General features: G+C 42.3%; 1 protein-coding gene and 1 long non-coding RNA gene across 3 annotated transcripts in view; one reads left to right on the top strand and one right to left on the bottom strand.

Moving 5' to 3' along the window:
- LOC148684592 (uncharacterized) overlaps window positions 1-9,057 on the bottom strand; it is a 49,876-nt gene extending 40,819 nt beyond the window's left edge. Inside the window, exons 1-2 of one of the 2 annotated variants that reach the window (XR_015945942.1) lie at window positions 8,930-9,057; window positions 2,280-2,372 (exon numbers count right to left, since the gene is read on the bottom strand). This is a non-coding gene — a long non-coding RNA (uncharacterized LOC148684592). Of the gene's footprint in view, window positions 1-2,279; window positions 2,633-8,929 lie in introns of those variants that run through there. The other variant, XR_015945941.1, reaches the window with a different exon arrangement.
- DCN (decorin) overlaps window positions 1-13,782 on the top strand; it is an 81,242-nt gene that overhangs the window by 15,773 nt on the left and 51,687 nt on the right. The gene's annotated exons all lie outside the window — the stretch shown is intronic.

Genomic DNA, 13,782 nt, shown 5'->3' with positions numbered 1-13,782 from the left:
ACTGGAACTCTGTGATACAGGGACCATGTGACAGTATTTGGGGGAGAATGAAAAGGTGTGGAGATGGAGAGACAGCAGTTTGCAGACTTCTCTCACTGTACATTTTTCACATCAGACTTAGCAACCCACTTCAGTCACAAGCCATGGACTCAAGTGCCCTGCGCTTGTTTCACTTCCTGTTCCTCTTTATAATATCAAGCCATCACTCTATCCCATCCAGGAGATGTGCAGATTGTCCTTGAATTGGAAGGGTACATATTTCTTTAATGAGGGTGATGTGAATTTTCTTGTTTGGCAGATGAACAAGCACGAACCATTTGCTCTTCCTGTGCTCTCTATGCCATCATCACATACAAAATGGAAACCTCCTTGTCTTCGAAAGGTGTGTTGCTGCATAATGAGGCACATTTAATCTCTGACCAATACTTAGTAGAAATTTAAATGGCAATTTAATTTTTTTTTACCTGATTAATTTTTTTTATTAGTGCTATGCTTAAGTTTGTTGGGGTAGGGAGCTTTTTTACTGTGTGATCAATCGAAGTGGTCCAGCTGTGTTATATTTCTTATATGTCACATTGATATTGAAGTTTGCCCGCTTTTAGTGGAAGTCACATTGATACTCTAATGTTAGGTGATAAACAAATCAAATGCACAAACCACTCTACTGTAGATTGGCACAGGCAATTAATTTCATTGCAAACTATTATCTGAAAAATATGTATTATCTGAATAGGATATTGGAGTACATTCCCTAATATGGGATCACACAACATCTCCTTAAAAGGGCCCTTAATGCATTTTTAGCAAGTCACTTCATGACATTCTTTACAAAAAATTTTCCAGGGAAGTACAAGATGAAAGAACGATGGACTAATGAAGAAGGCAATGTGACCAGAATGTTGAGGAGGAAAGGCTCCTCTAAGTCTCTGTGTTAGGAGTCTAAAGTGCACATGCAAACTCTGAAAAAGCAGGGCTCCTCTTGGAAATATGAGGAAAGTCCATGTCACAAGGCAATAAACTACACAGTCCTGCTCCTTTCCTTGCCACATAAGCAATAGGCTGGATCCTGGGAAACATCCACACTGATTACGCAAATTAGACTAAACATCCTGGAGCTTTTTCTCCTTCTATCTCTTTTTCCTGTTGCTTCATTACCATGTCTGAAGCTTTATTTCATGAATGATTAACATTTTATTGTGATACACTTTTAAATACATCCATAATATGCGTATGTCTGTCAGGTAGCATGTAAAGTAGTCCAGGAGGTATGGATTAGGCCAGTTCCTCAAACAGCCTTATCATAAGGTATGTGTTAACATTTCTCTGGATCACAGTCATCTTGGCTTCAGGCTCTTACTTGTACAACTAAAAATATGCAGTCAGGGAAATCCATCTTCCATTGTAATACTTTTGTCAGTTTGAGCAGAGCAGGCAAACAGAATTCAGTGCACTCAACAAAATACTAATTCTTAGCCAAGTGACAAGCAAAAAGTTACAAACTGGAAACCACTAGGTCCTAAACTGGGATCACCATCCATAAATCCATTGCCATGTGTCTTAGTCTGCTGGTCGCTATACCACACCCCTGCACAATCACTCATTTTCATGCTTCTCAGTTTTAGCTTACAATGATAACATACTGCGACATCTCACAACATCTGCAACATCTGATGGTTGAACAGGAGGCGTTTTATTTTCTTGCAAGATCTTGGGGGCTCTGCATCTCACACAGCCTAGCAAAATCTCAGGAGAGAGTGCTAGCTTCCTTTAAAAGGATGGGGCACCTTGCCTAAATTCTTTACTCCTTTCCTCAAGTAGAGTAAACTTTCCAAGCCCTCCTTCCCTCGGTTTAGAGGCTCTCATTGAGGCTTGCTGTGGTCACTGATTAACAGGGCCAGCATTGTTCTTGCTTTGGATTATTACATTTTGGTCACATGGTCAAGTCAAGCAAGGGTCATGTAAGGGGAATTCAGATGTGCCTGAAAAATATATATGAGTGGCATTGTGGGGCTGTGAAGGTTAGCTTCATCTTCCTCTACCCATGCACCTGGTGGTGATGTGCCTGAGCATGGGGTGTGTGAGGAAGCTCTACATATGGACTGCTTGGACCAATGGGGTCCCCTGTATGGAGAAATTCCATGTGCTTACATCTGTATGCATGTACAGTCCTTTCATGCACCACGTAAACATGCAGATGAGAGCATGGCCAAGACCAGAGTCAGTAGGAAACAAATATGAGGCAACCATTTGATTCAGTACACATTTAAATGTGAACTTACCTAGTCCACACTTTCCAGAATGATGTGCGAACTGAAACAGGGCCATTCTTTGAAATTCACACTGCTCCAAATCTTGCAGTGCAGTCCTCCAGCCTAGCAATGTGTACAAAAACATGTATGAATTAGTGTAAATATCATAATTTCTCCTTCCACTTCTTCTCTGCCACCTTTCCTTTCTCTCACTTCACCTCCCAGTCTCTCCAGCAGAAAGTTATTCTCTCTCTCCCCACCCCCAGCATTCCAAAGCTCTTAGCACCATGTCACTCCTTGGGTTCTTTCCTCAGGCTGTTTGACGCTGCCGAGCATTCACATTCACAAAAACAATAAGTACTTTTGGCTGAGACCCCCAGTTTAGGCTGTTCCCTCTGTGATAAAGCAGAGAAAATTTTTCCTTCCTCTCTTATGATTTTGCATGGCTGTTGCTGGGAGAGTGCTCTCAAGCTCAGGTCCAGCTTTCAGGCTTCCCATAGGCATTGGGTTGGCCACTGGAGAACAGATTGTTAGACTAGATGGACTTTTGAGCCTGATCCAGCAAGCTCTGCTTACATTCTCCTATTGTAGGAGTCCTATATCCTCTAAGACAGGCATCCCCAAACTTCGGCCCTTCAGATGTTTTGGACTACAATTCCCATCTTCCCCGACCACTGGTCCTGTTAGCTAGGGGTCATGGGAGTTGTAGGCCAAAACATCTGGAGGGCCGCAGTTTGGGGGTGCCTGCTCTAAGAGTTGCAATGGTATCATTTTAATAATATGCTAGCATCAAAAACCTTAATGAATCACCTGGAAGCAGAATTTGGCACTGAATATTAACAAAGAGTAAACTTGCCTCACCTTGATTCAGTTTATGTTCCTTCCCCCCGCCCAAGAAAACTACCCCTTCTTTCTCAGTTTTCTTAAGCTGAAATAAGGAATGAGAGAAATGTGCCCCTGGTTCACTGTCAATCCCCCACCCAGCAAAATATTTAATCTTGAGAAAATGAAGAGCTGGTGGGGAGGGTTCACTGGAGACATAAGCTCTACTGTTGTTAACTGGAATGAAATTCCATTGCATACTCACAAACATCACTTCCTGCTAGGACCATGGGACTGCAGCTGCTTTTGCAACTGAATTGCAAGCAGATCACTGCTGACTCTAGCGAGCCCTTCTCACCATTTGTTACTCTTCCATTCTTCCAAATGTACCTTTTTCGAGGTGTGTGGGGGGGGGGAAGACTGGACCTGAATTCAAAGGAGTCTGAGCATCACTTGTGATGGGGAATGCCTTCTCAAACAAATTCTGACTCACCTGATCACTATGATACAATATATATTGAAACTGTTAAGGGTAAATAATGGCATCACACAAACAATGGCTGATGTCTTCTATAAATGCTGAGCCAAAATACTTTTAGTTTCCTTATGTTTATGAAATTATGGACTTAACGGCATGGAAAAAGCAAGCAAGGTAATGAAAAACATGGCAATGTGGCAGATTTAGCTCAAATGGTCTACTAAAAAGAAAGCTTTGAATCTAATCACCACATATTTTACCTATTTCTTTTGTGTAGCGTCTGATGGTAGGGGGGGGGGGTTGTGTGTCTTATAGTCCATAAATGGAACTATGAGTAAGGAGAATGTGCCTACTTCCTTTGGAAATTGCTCACAGGAAGCCCAAATATACCAGAAACAGATTGTGAAGAAATGTGTGGTCCCAGGACAAATGTTATAGATATATTCGCTTTCTGGGAAGTGTATTAAAACTAAGTTAATCATTTCTCTTTTCCTTGAGTCAGTTAATGGGAAACAGTCCTCTCCACCAACTCAAATGATGAGGATATGCTAACAGACCAGCGGTGAGCATCAATAACAGTCTTTCTGGATGTTGTCTGAGAATTAGCTGTCCCGAGCAGCAGCTGGCAAGTGTTGTACTGCAAGGTTAAGAAACAGCAATAACCTGCTGCTGCTGCTGCTGAGGGCAACCAAAAGAGGGAAAGGAACCTGTTACCTAGCAGGAGATGCAAGATAAAAGGAGAAGCAGGAGGAAACTGGACAAACTAAGCACCATGCTGATGTGCAGCTGCTAGGAGTGCTCAGTGCAATGTTGACATCAACAGCCCTTACTCAAATTTCCTGCTTCTCAGCAGTTATGTGCTTCCATGACTTTATACAACCTCTGCTTCCCTTGGTATCTTGCTTCTCCTTCTAGTATGGGCATCAGAGCCCTCACCCATTTGGTCATCACTCATGACTTAGCAGTGGCCATTTATTCCTGCTCCTTACATCTGTCTGCACAACCTCATTGGCTGCTCCTGGAAACTAACAGAAATCATGGTCAAAAAAATTCTTACTTTTCTGTGTACCGTGCATGTTGACTCTAAATTCTAATGAAACTGACGTTTTTATGAGCTTGTATTTGGTTGAAATGCTCTACTTGCATTTGGAATATTAAAACAGCAAAGCTTCGCAGTTCAAATATTTACATTACTGGAATAAATGTTAAACATTGGCATCAATTGGGATAAGCAGAATACTCTAAGAGGAGAGGCTACAATGCAGTGGTAGAGGACCATTTTTGCATGCAGAAAGCTCCAGTGTTTCCAGATCCCAGGGAACAGGGCTGAGAAAGTTCTGTATATGACAACGTGGAGAGCTGCTGCCAGTCAGGGAAGACAATTGTTTCAAACAGAAAGTGTAACACTGCCAATAGTGTGTGCCATTTTTCTAGAAAAAGAGGTGCTGGAACTCACCATGAACAGCTCCCTCATTCTCTTAGAATGGCAATCAGAGAGGTTCTGGAACTGAGTTCCTGTGAGTTCCCCCAAAAAACAAGCCCTGCCAGCAGTAATGTTCCATCAGCTGTGTTTTCCATTGCAGTAATGGGAACTTGGGACGTGGGTGGTGCTGTGGGTTAAACCACAGAGCCTAGGGTTTGCCGATCAGAAGGTCGGCGGTTCGAATCCCCACGACGGGGTGAGCTCTCGTTGTTCGGTCCCAGCTCCTGCCAACCTAGCAGTTCGAAAGCACGGCAAAGTGCAAGTAGGTACTGCTACAGCGGGAAGGTAAATGGTGTTTCCGTGTGCTGCTCTGGTTCGCCAGAAGCGGCTCTGTCATACTGGCCACATGATCTGGAAGCTCCCTCGGCCAATAATGTGAGATGAGCACCGCAACCCCAGAGTCGGTCACGACTGGACCTAATGGTCAGGGGTCACTTTACCCTTTAATGGGAGCTTCTCTAATGCAGAGTCCCACTACCAGAGGAAGTTGGTTCATGGGCATGATCACTATATTCTAACCCCACCCAGCAGCAAAGTTCAGGGGGTCACAATTGTACACACAGAGCTGAGATAAACTCTGCCCTTTTCTATCCCATTCATAGGCAGCAAATGGTGTATGTGGGGTGTTTTTTTCCCATAAGCTCATGAGGCTACATTTGGTAACAGCTGCAGATATTTTAGCACAGCTTAATAGATCTGCCTTCTCACAAAAAAAAAATACACAATGTAAATTGTTCCATGGCATTTGGGAGAGGGAGGGGGGATGGCAGCCATTACTGATTGCCATCTCTTTGAAGAAGAGCTCTGCCTCTATTGCCTGTAGTGGCAGAAGGAAGGAATGAAGGAGAGAGATGATTAGATAGATAGATAGATAGATAGATAGATGATAGATAGATATAGATTGCCATCGCCACTAAACCTTTCAAATAATTTCGCTTAACCTGCAAATTGCCGACCTCCCTTCAAAATTAGGGGTCCTCTAAAATTCCAACCTAGCAGTTCGAAAGCACGTCAAAATGCAAGTAGATAAATAGGAACCGCTACAGCGGGAAGGTAAACGGCGTTTCCATGTGTTGCTCTGGTTTGCCAGAAGCGGCTTTGTCATGCTGGCCACATGACCTGGAAGCTATACGCCGGCTCCCTCGGCCAATAATGCGAGATGAGCGTGCAACCCCAGAGTCGGTCACGACTGGACCTAATGGTCAGGGGTCCCTTTACCTTTACCTTTTAAAATTCACTCCCCATCGCAACTTGAAAGCTTTCAAGCAAGACATTTCAAGGTTTCTTCTAATCAGATTCTGTGAACAGATCCAACATTATGCATTTAAAGCAAATCAAACACACATTTAAAGCACATGACTTCCTTCAAACAGTTATGAGAACTGAAGAACCACCCCCCATACAGAACTAACATTTACAGTACCTTTAACAAACAACAGTTCTCAGGTTTCTTTGGGGGAAGTTGCAAGTTTTAAATGTGTGTTGAATATGCTTTAAATGTATGGTATGGATCTGCCCTCAATGTGCCCTTTATATTCTACTGATTTAAATGAGCTAGCCTCAGTGGTGGGGTGGGCACAAACCATAGCTGCCAAGTCTCCTGTATTACCCGGGAAACCCCCGTTTTTTCAAGCCGTTTCCTGCTAGCAGCCCGGATTAAAAAAAAACACCGTAAACCCCCCGGATTCTTACCGGCCCAGGGAGGCTCCTTCTGCGTATGTCTGGAGTCTCTGGACATGCACAGAAGCGATTTCTGGCGCTGTGGCCATTTTGGAAATGGGCAGAGCATGTGTAGAAGCAACTTCTGGTGCTGCTCTGCCCAGTTCCAAAATGGCCACAGCGCGACTTCTGGTGCTGCGGCCATTTTTGGAAATGGGCAGAGCATACATAGAAGCAACTTCCGGTGCTGCTCTGCCCAGTTCTAAAATGGCCGCAGCACGACTTCCGCTGCCGCGCCGCTGCCGATCCCGGATTTGGCACCTATGGGAGTTGGCACCTATGGCACAAACCCATGGTACCTTTATTGTACAGTTCGCCCAATTTGTGAACAGGGCTACAATCCTACTCAGAATGAAAGAAGCAGCACATAACAGTGAGAAATGTGTTGTATCCAAGTTCCTGAAGAATATTCATTCCCATGTAAAGTGGCAGGGCAGTTTTACATGTAAAAGACAGGTCTAGCTACAAATGAGTTGCTGCACACCTTTCCACTTGTTGTGAATTACTGTAGAAATGCAAACAAGAGGATCAACATTAGACCCCCAACTGATCTGCTCTTAACATTTCTGTGGAAGTCTATATATGGATCCTTCCCACTGGAAGCTACCGTATGTTTGCATGTGCATTTTGTACTGTACTCTACAAAATACTGTATTTCACAAAATAATGGTTTCTAATAATACTCAAGACAGTAGCTGAATTGCAAAAAGTACTAGCCAATGATGCCAAGGGTTTAACCAACACTGCAATTGTCAGCAAAATGGATAGCTACTTTGGTAACCATCAATCATTCTGGCTGTCAAGAGATCAGAATAAATACAGCAAAAAAAGTTATCTAATAGCTTTCATGTACTGTACACAGGAAAACTTGAAATAATTTTGTCCTTCTTAACACATTTTTGTTGTTGTTTACCAATCAGCTAAGCCAGGAATTGTGTTTCATCTAACATTTTTGTGTAACAGCCTCAAAGAACTGATCAAAAATAGAAAGATTTCCCTAGCATTCAAGTAGTAAAGGTAAAAGCATTCAAGTATGCATTTTTTTTACCTCTGTGGGCTACATACAATGCATTTCCCTCATGGAATTATAGCTTTTGGATGGTAGTGGTGAATTTCACACATATTCTCATGGCGGGTTTGACATTTCAGTTTCCTGATGAGGTGTTCAAGGAATCTTTCACTTACTTTTTTTTAAAAAAAAAGCCAGGGTGAAATCATCCTTTTCTTCTCCAGGGAAAAACAGTTTAATCACAGCAAACCAATGCTTAAATGGGCATTCTGGCACAGTAAACACAACTCAGAGGCTTTAGAGAGTCTTACTGCCACTACCAGTTTTTGAGGTTTTTAAAAAGCTTTTTCAGAACTGTAAAAAAGGATGGGGGCCCCTCTGTTGACTACAGTACCTTGTCAAAACTAAGGCGAGCCACCCCATCCACACCTAAGTCTCTTACTCCTAAACTCTGAGGGCATTTTCTTTTTGCCTCATGGCCCACACATGGCCAAAAAAGAAAGGGAATGTTGGGATGGTTCAGTCGACTTTTAGATACAGCAAGTAATATAACCCCCGCTCTGAAAGGGCACAAGACTTGGCTCTCAGTATTTATACAAGGCCTGGCATCAAGAGACTCCATAGCACCTGTCAACTGAAGAAGCTGATGTTTTCCGTGCACTTGAGGGGGGCTCTGAGGCCTGAGAACCTATACACCCCAGTATACCTTATGTGATGTCCCAGCTCCAGAAACTTTGAGGTTCCCAGTTCAATCCCCGGTGACCCTAACACAGGCAACTTGTAGGACTTAGAACCTTTTCACACTTACCATTTATAAAGGTATGGTTGCTGTAAATTGATCTGACATTTTTAGGAGTACTGTAAATTTTTAGCAGACCACCTGTGCCTTTGGCTACATATTCCTATTATTGGAGAGCTATTGCATTTTTTGCCTTCCATTTATGGCAGATTGAGCCCAAATTGAGAAAAGTTATATGACTGGAATCTCATCCATTACAATAACACAAATATACTAATTATGGGCCATGTCTGGCACTCCCCACTAATTACACTATAAAAGGTAAGTGTGGAAAGGCCCTTAACCTGCTGTTCTAGTGAACAATATTAGATATCTGTATACCAGATTTAAATTTGTAGTTTCATCCAATGATGCTTTATCAGTGTCATACCTTGTGAAAACAGCTCTAGGATGCTGATCTATTGTTCACTGAATTAAATTAGGCAGATGGGGGTGGGAGAAATCCTGCTGACTTCTGTATACTTTGGATTAATAAGCTGTTTGGGCAGGTGCCTGAAATAGAAGAAAAACAGCTGTTATAACCTTATTTTAAAGATACACAATACTTGGTCGTCAAAAACTTTAAATGAATTAAAGCTATGAACTTTCATACAGCATATCTGAGAAAAGCATTCGTAGGCATTCAGTCTTCGTGTCTGGAATTCCTTTCTCAGCAAAAAATGAGTAGAGCTTTCAGTATAACTTGTATCATTTTGCCATGAAAGTGCCTTTAAAGAGTTTCATGTGTGCTTCATCTGTTATACGCAACAATGAAATAATATAAAAAATTTTTCCTTCAGTAGCACCTTAAAGACCAACTAAGTTTTTATTTTGGTATGAGCTTTCGTGTGCATGCACACTTCTTCAGATACAGTGAAATGGAAGTTTCCAGGCACTTATGTAGAGAAAGGGTGGGGAGGGGTGGGGATGGGGAGGGGGGATCACTCAGAGGGGTGGTGGAAATGGGTGATTGACTGACTGATAGCTGTTGATGACCGCAAACGACTGCAAATGGTTTTGCATGAAAAAGCAAGGGTTGAGATGGCTGAAGATCGCTTATCATGTATAATGAGATAAGAACCCGATATCTCTGTTCAAACCAGGTCCCTCCATGGTTTTGAGCTTGGTGATAAGTTGCAATTCAGCAACTTCTCTTTCCAGTCTATTTCTGAAATTCTTTTGTAGTAAGACAGCTACTTTGAGATCTTGTATAGAATGTCCTGGGAGATTGAAGTGTTCTCCTACTGGTTTTTCTGTCTTCTGGTTCCTGATGTCAGATTTATGTCCATTTATCCTTTGGCGTAGGGTTTGGCCTGTTTGTCCAATATAGAGAGCTGAAGGGCACTGTTGGCATTTGATGGCATACACAATGTTAGAGGATGAGCAATTAAATAGTCCTGAGATGGTATGTTGGATGTTGTTGGGGCCAGTAATGGTGTTGTCTGGGTGTATGTGGCAGCAAAGTTGGCATCTGGGTTTATTGCAGGCTCTGGTACCAGTGTCCATGTTAAGTCTGGTGGTTGTATTATTGTGGGTGAGGAGTTGTTTAAGATTGGGTGGCTGTCTGTAGGCAATGAAAGGTCTTCCTCCCAGAGCTTGAGAAAGGGAGCGGTCATTGTCCAGGAGAGGCTGTAGATCTCTGATGATGCGTTGTACTGTTTTAGCTTGGGAGCTGTATGTGATGACTAGTGGTGTTCTGTTATTTTCTTTTTTGGGTCTGTCTTGCAGCAGGTTCTCCCTAGGTATCTGTCTGGCTCTGTTGATCTGTTGTTTAACTTCATCAGGTGGATATTTTAGTTCTAAAAAGGTTTGCTGTAGATCTCTTAGGTGAGATTCTCTGTCTGTAGAGTTGGAACAGATGCGGTTGTAACGTAAGGCCTGGCTGTATACGATGGATTGTTTGGTATGTTTGGGATGGTAGCTAGAAGCATGTAGATATGTTTGTCGGTCAGTTGGTTTTCTGTATAAGGTGGTGTCTATACGTCCATCCTGTATTTTTATAGTAGTGTCCAAAAAATGTATTTCTTGCATAGATTGGTTCATTGTTAGGTTGATGTACTCTGTTCTGAAACCATATGCTATCAGTGCTCCCAGCTACGTACGTGACACCACAGATTTTCTGAGGAAAATACAATATTTGAACAATCTTCCTAACAATACTATACTAGCCACTATGGATGTGGAATCTCTATATACCAACATCCCACACAATGATGGTTTACAAGCCATAAGGAACACCATTTCAGATAAAACCACAGCGGACTTTGCTACCAAACTCTGCCACTTTGTCCTTACCCACAACCACTTCAAATTTGGTGATGACCTGTTCCTCCAGATCAGCGGCACAGCCATGGGCACCCGCATGGCCCCACAGTATGCCAACATCTTCATGGCAGATTTAGAACAACGTTTCCTTAACTCCTACCCACTCAAACCTCTCCTGTACCTGCGATACATTGACGATATTTTTATTATCTGGACACATGGACAACAGACCCTGGAAACCTTCCACCAGACATTCAATGACTTTCACCCCACCATCAACCTAACAATGAACCAATCTATGCAAGAAATACATTTTTTGGACACTACTATAAAAATACAGGATGGACGTATAGACACCACCTTATACAGAAAACCAACTGACCGACAAACATATCTACATGCTTCTAGCTACCATCCCAAACATACCAAACAATCCATCGTATACAGCCAGGCCTTACGTTACAACCGCATCTGTTCCAACTCTACAGACAGAGAATCTCACCTAAGAGATCTACAGCAAACCTTTTTAGAACTAAAATATCCACCTGATGAAGTTAAACAACAGATCAACAGAGCCAGACAGATACCTAGGGAGAACCTGCTGCAAGACAGACCCAAAAAAGAAAATAACAGAACACCACTAGTCATCACATACAGCTCCCAAGCTAAAACAGTACAACGCATCATCAGAGATCTACAGCCTCTCCTGGACAATGACCGCTCCCTTTCTCAAGCTCTGGGAGGAAGACCTTTCATTGCCTACAGACAGCCACCCAATCTTAAACAACTCCTCACCCACAATAATACAACCACCAGACTTAACATGGACACTGGTACCAGAGCCTGCAATAAACCCAGATGCCAACTTTGCTGCCACATACACCCAGACAACACCATTACTGGCCCCAACAACATCCAACATACCATCTCAGGACTATTTAATTGCTCATCCTCTAACATTGTGTATGCCATCAAATGCCAACAGTGCCCTTCAGCTCTCTATATTGGACAAACAGGCCAAACCCTACGCCAAAGGATAAATGGACATAAATCTGACATCAGGAACCAGAAGACAGAAAAACCAGTAGGAGAACACTTCAATCTCCCAGGACATTCTATACAAGATCTCAAAGTAGCTGTCTTACTACAAAAGAATTTCAGAAATAGACTGGAAAGAGAAGTTGCTGAATTGCAACTTATCACCAAGCTCAAAACCATGGAGGGACCTGGTTTGAACAGAGATATCGGGTTCTTATCTCATTATACATGATAAGCGATCTTCAGCCATCTCAACCCTTGCTTTTTCATGCAAAACCATTTGCAGTCGTTTGCGGTCATCAACAGCTATCAGTCAGTCAATCACCCATTTCCACCACCCCTCTGAGTGATCCCCCCTCCCCATCCCCACCCCTCCCCACCCTTTCTCTACATAAGTGCCTGGAAACTTCCATTTCACTGTATCTGAAGAAGTGTGCATGCACACGAAAGCTCATACCAAAATAAAAACTTAGTTGGTCTTTAAGGTGCTACTGAAGGAAAATTTTTTTATTTTACTTCGATCCAGACCAACACGGCTACCTACCTGTAATGAAATAATAATAAAAATTGCAAGGTATTACTAAAGTGACTTCAATTTCAGTAGCACAAATGCTGTGGTGCTATATAGATTGACCAGGGAGTAATTCCCATTGAATTCAATGTATCTTACTTTTGGGTAGAGCAGTATAGGACTGTACATAGGATAGCAAAACCCCAAGATCACAAGAGAGTTAAAACTAACCACAACTATAGGCACCTTCATGTATTATATGTGTGAGGGGCACTCCACGTGGACACCACCCCCAATGTGATGCATCTCCTTGACTCCAACATCCATGTACTGAGCGTGGACATCTGAGGAGGGCACATGTGCATATGTAAAGGCCATGTACATAAGTTTCCACATGATGTGGAACCCTGGTTGTGGCAGGGATCCAGATCATGTGGAAACCAATGTGTGTAGAACTCTATTTCGGCATGCTTCCCCTCTTCAGATATCCATGCTCAATGTGTCAGAAGTGGGGTCGATGTCATGCAGGATTCCAAGAGTGGAGCTTGAGAGATGCACTATGTCAGGAGAACAGGATAAATGAAAACCCCTTCAGGTGTATAACATCACTTCACTTTCCATGCTCAGTGAGGGCCTACACTCCCTCCATTAGTGCATTCCTTGGCTACCTATGTTGGAATGAAAGTGATACATATGGTTTTTTTAAAAAAAAAAAACCCACAAATGGAGATAAGGTTGGCAGGTCATCTGTTATCCTGAGCCAAATTATCAATTCATTTGTGCATCTATAGCAAGGACCTTTTCAAGGCCAAAAATGTTGTATACATTGGTGCACACCTCTGCAGCTAAATCTGGTCAATAGCATTAAGCTTTTAATTTAAGACAGCTGCCTTCCACTATGGTCTTCCAGAGCATTAAAGCCAGCTTCAGTACAAGAATGTCAGCTAAAGTGGTTAGCGAATTACAGGCTTTTTCTACCCTTTTATCAATCATCCTCTCCATTTGTCTTCCAAAAGCAGCTTCTGCTACTTTTTGGATGCTAACCTTGCTCTTGTTTGTTAGAATGGAAAAACATACTTTGTTTGAACTTTTAAAGTAGTTACCCAAATAGTCATTGTTGATATGTCATTTTCTAATATTTTATACAGTAACAGTTTGCTTGCTTGTCTGTTTTTTTGTTTGTTTTTTTACTTTTCAAAGCATTGCCTTTTGGCTCCCAACTTCCAGCAGTCCATTCCAGGTAAAAACACACAATACTTGTTCCTCTGTTTTTTTGCTCTTTTCTTGGAACCACATGCAATTTTAATCAGAAACAATAAAGAACATTTCTGGAATCAAATTTGGACATATAGAACTTAAGATGATGCATGCAGAATATCTTGCCTTAACCCAATTAACCAACCCAATTAACTCTTTCAAACAACCAATGG

The sequence above is a fragment of the Zootoca vivipara genome, chromosome 9 (assembly GCF_965207765.1).
Source record: "Zootoca vivipara chromosome 9, rZooViv2.hap1.1, whole genome shotgun sequence".
Lineage (NCBI taxonomy): Eukaryota > Metazoa > Chordata > Lepidosauria > Squamata > Lacertidae > Zootoca > Zootoca vivipara.
The sequence above is the reverse complement of the archived record's forward strand: the minus strand, read 5'-3'. Positions and strand labels throughout refer to the sequence as shown.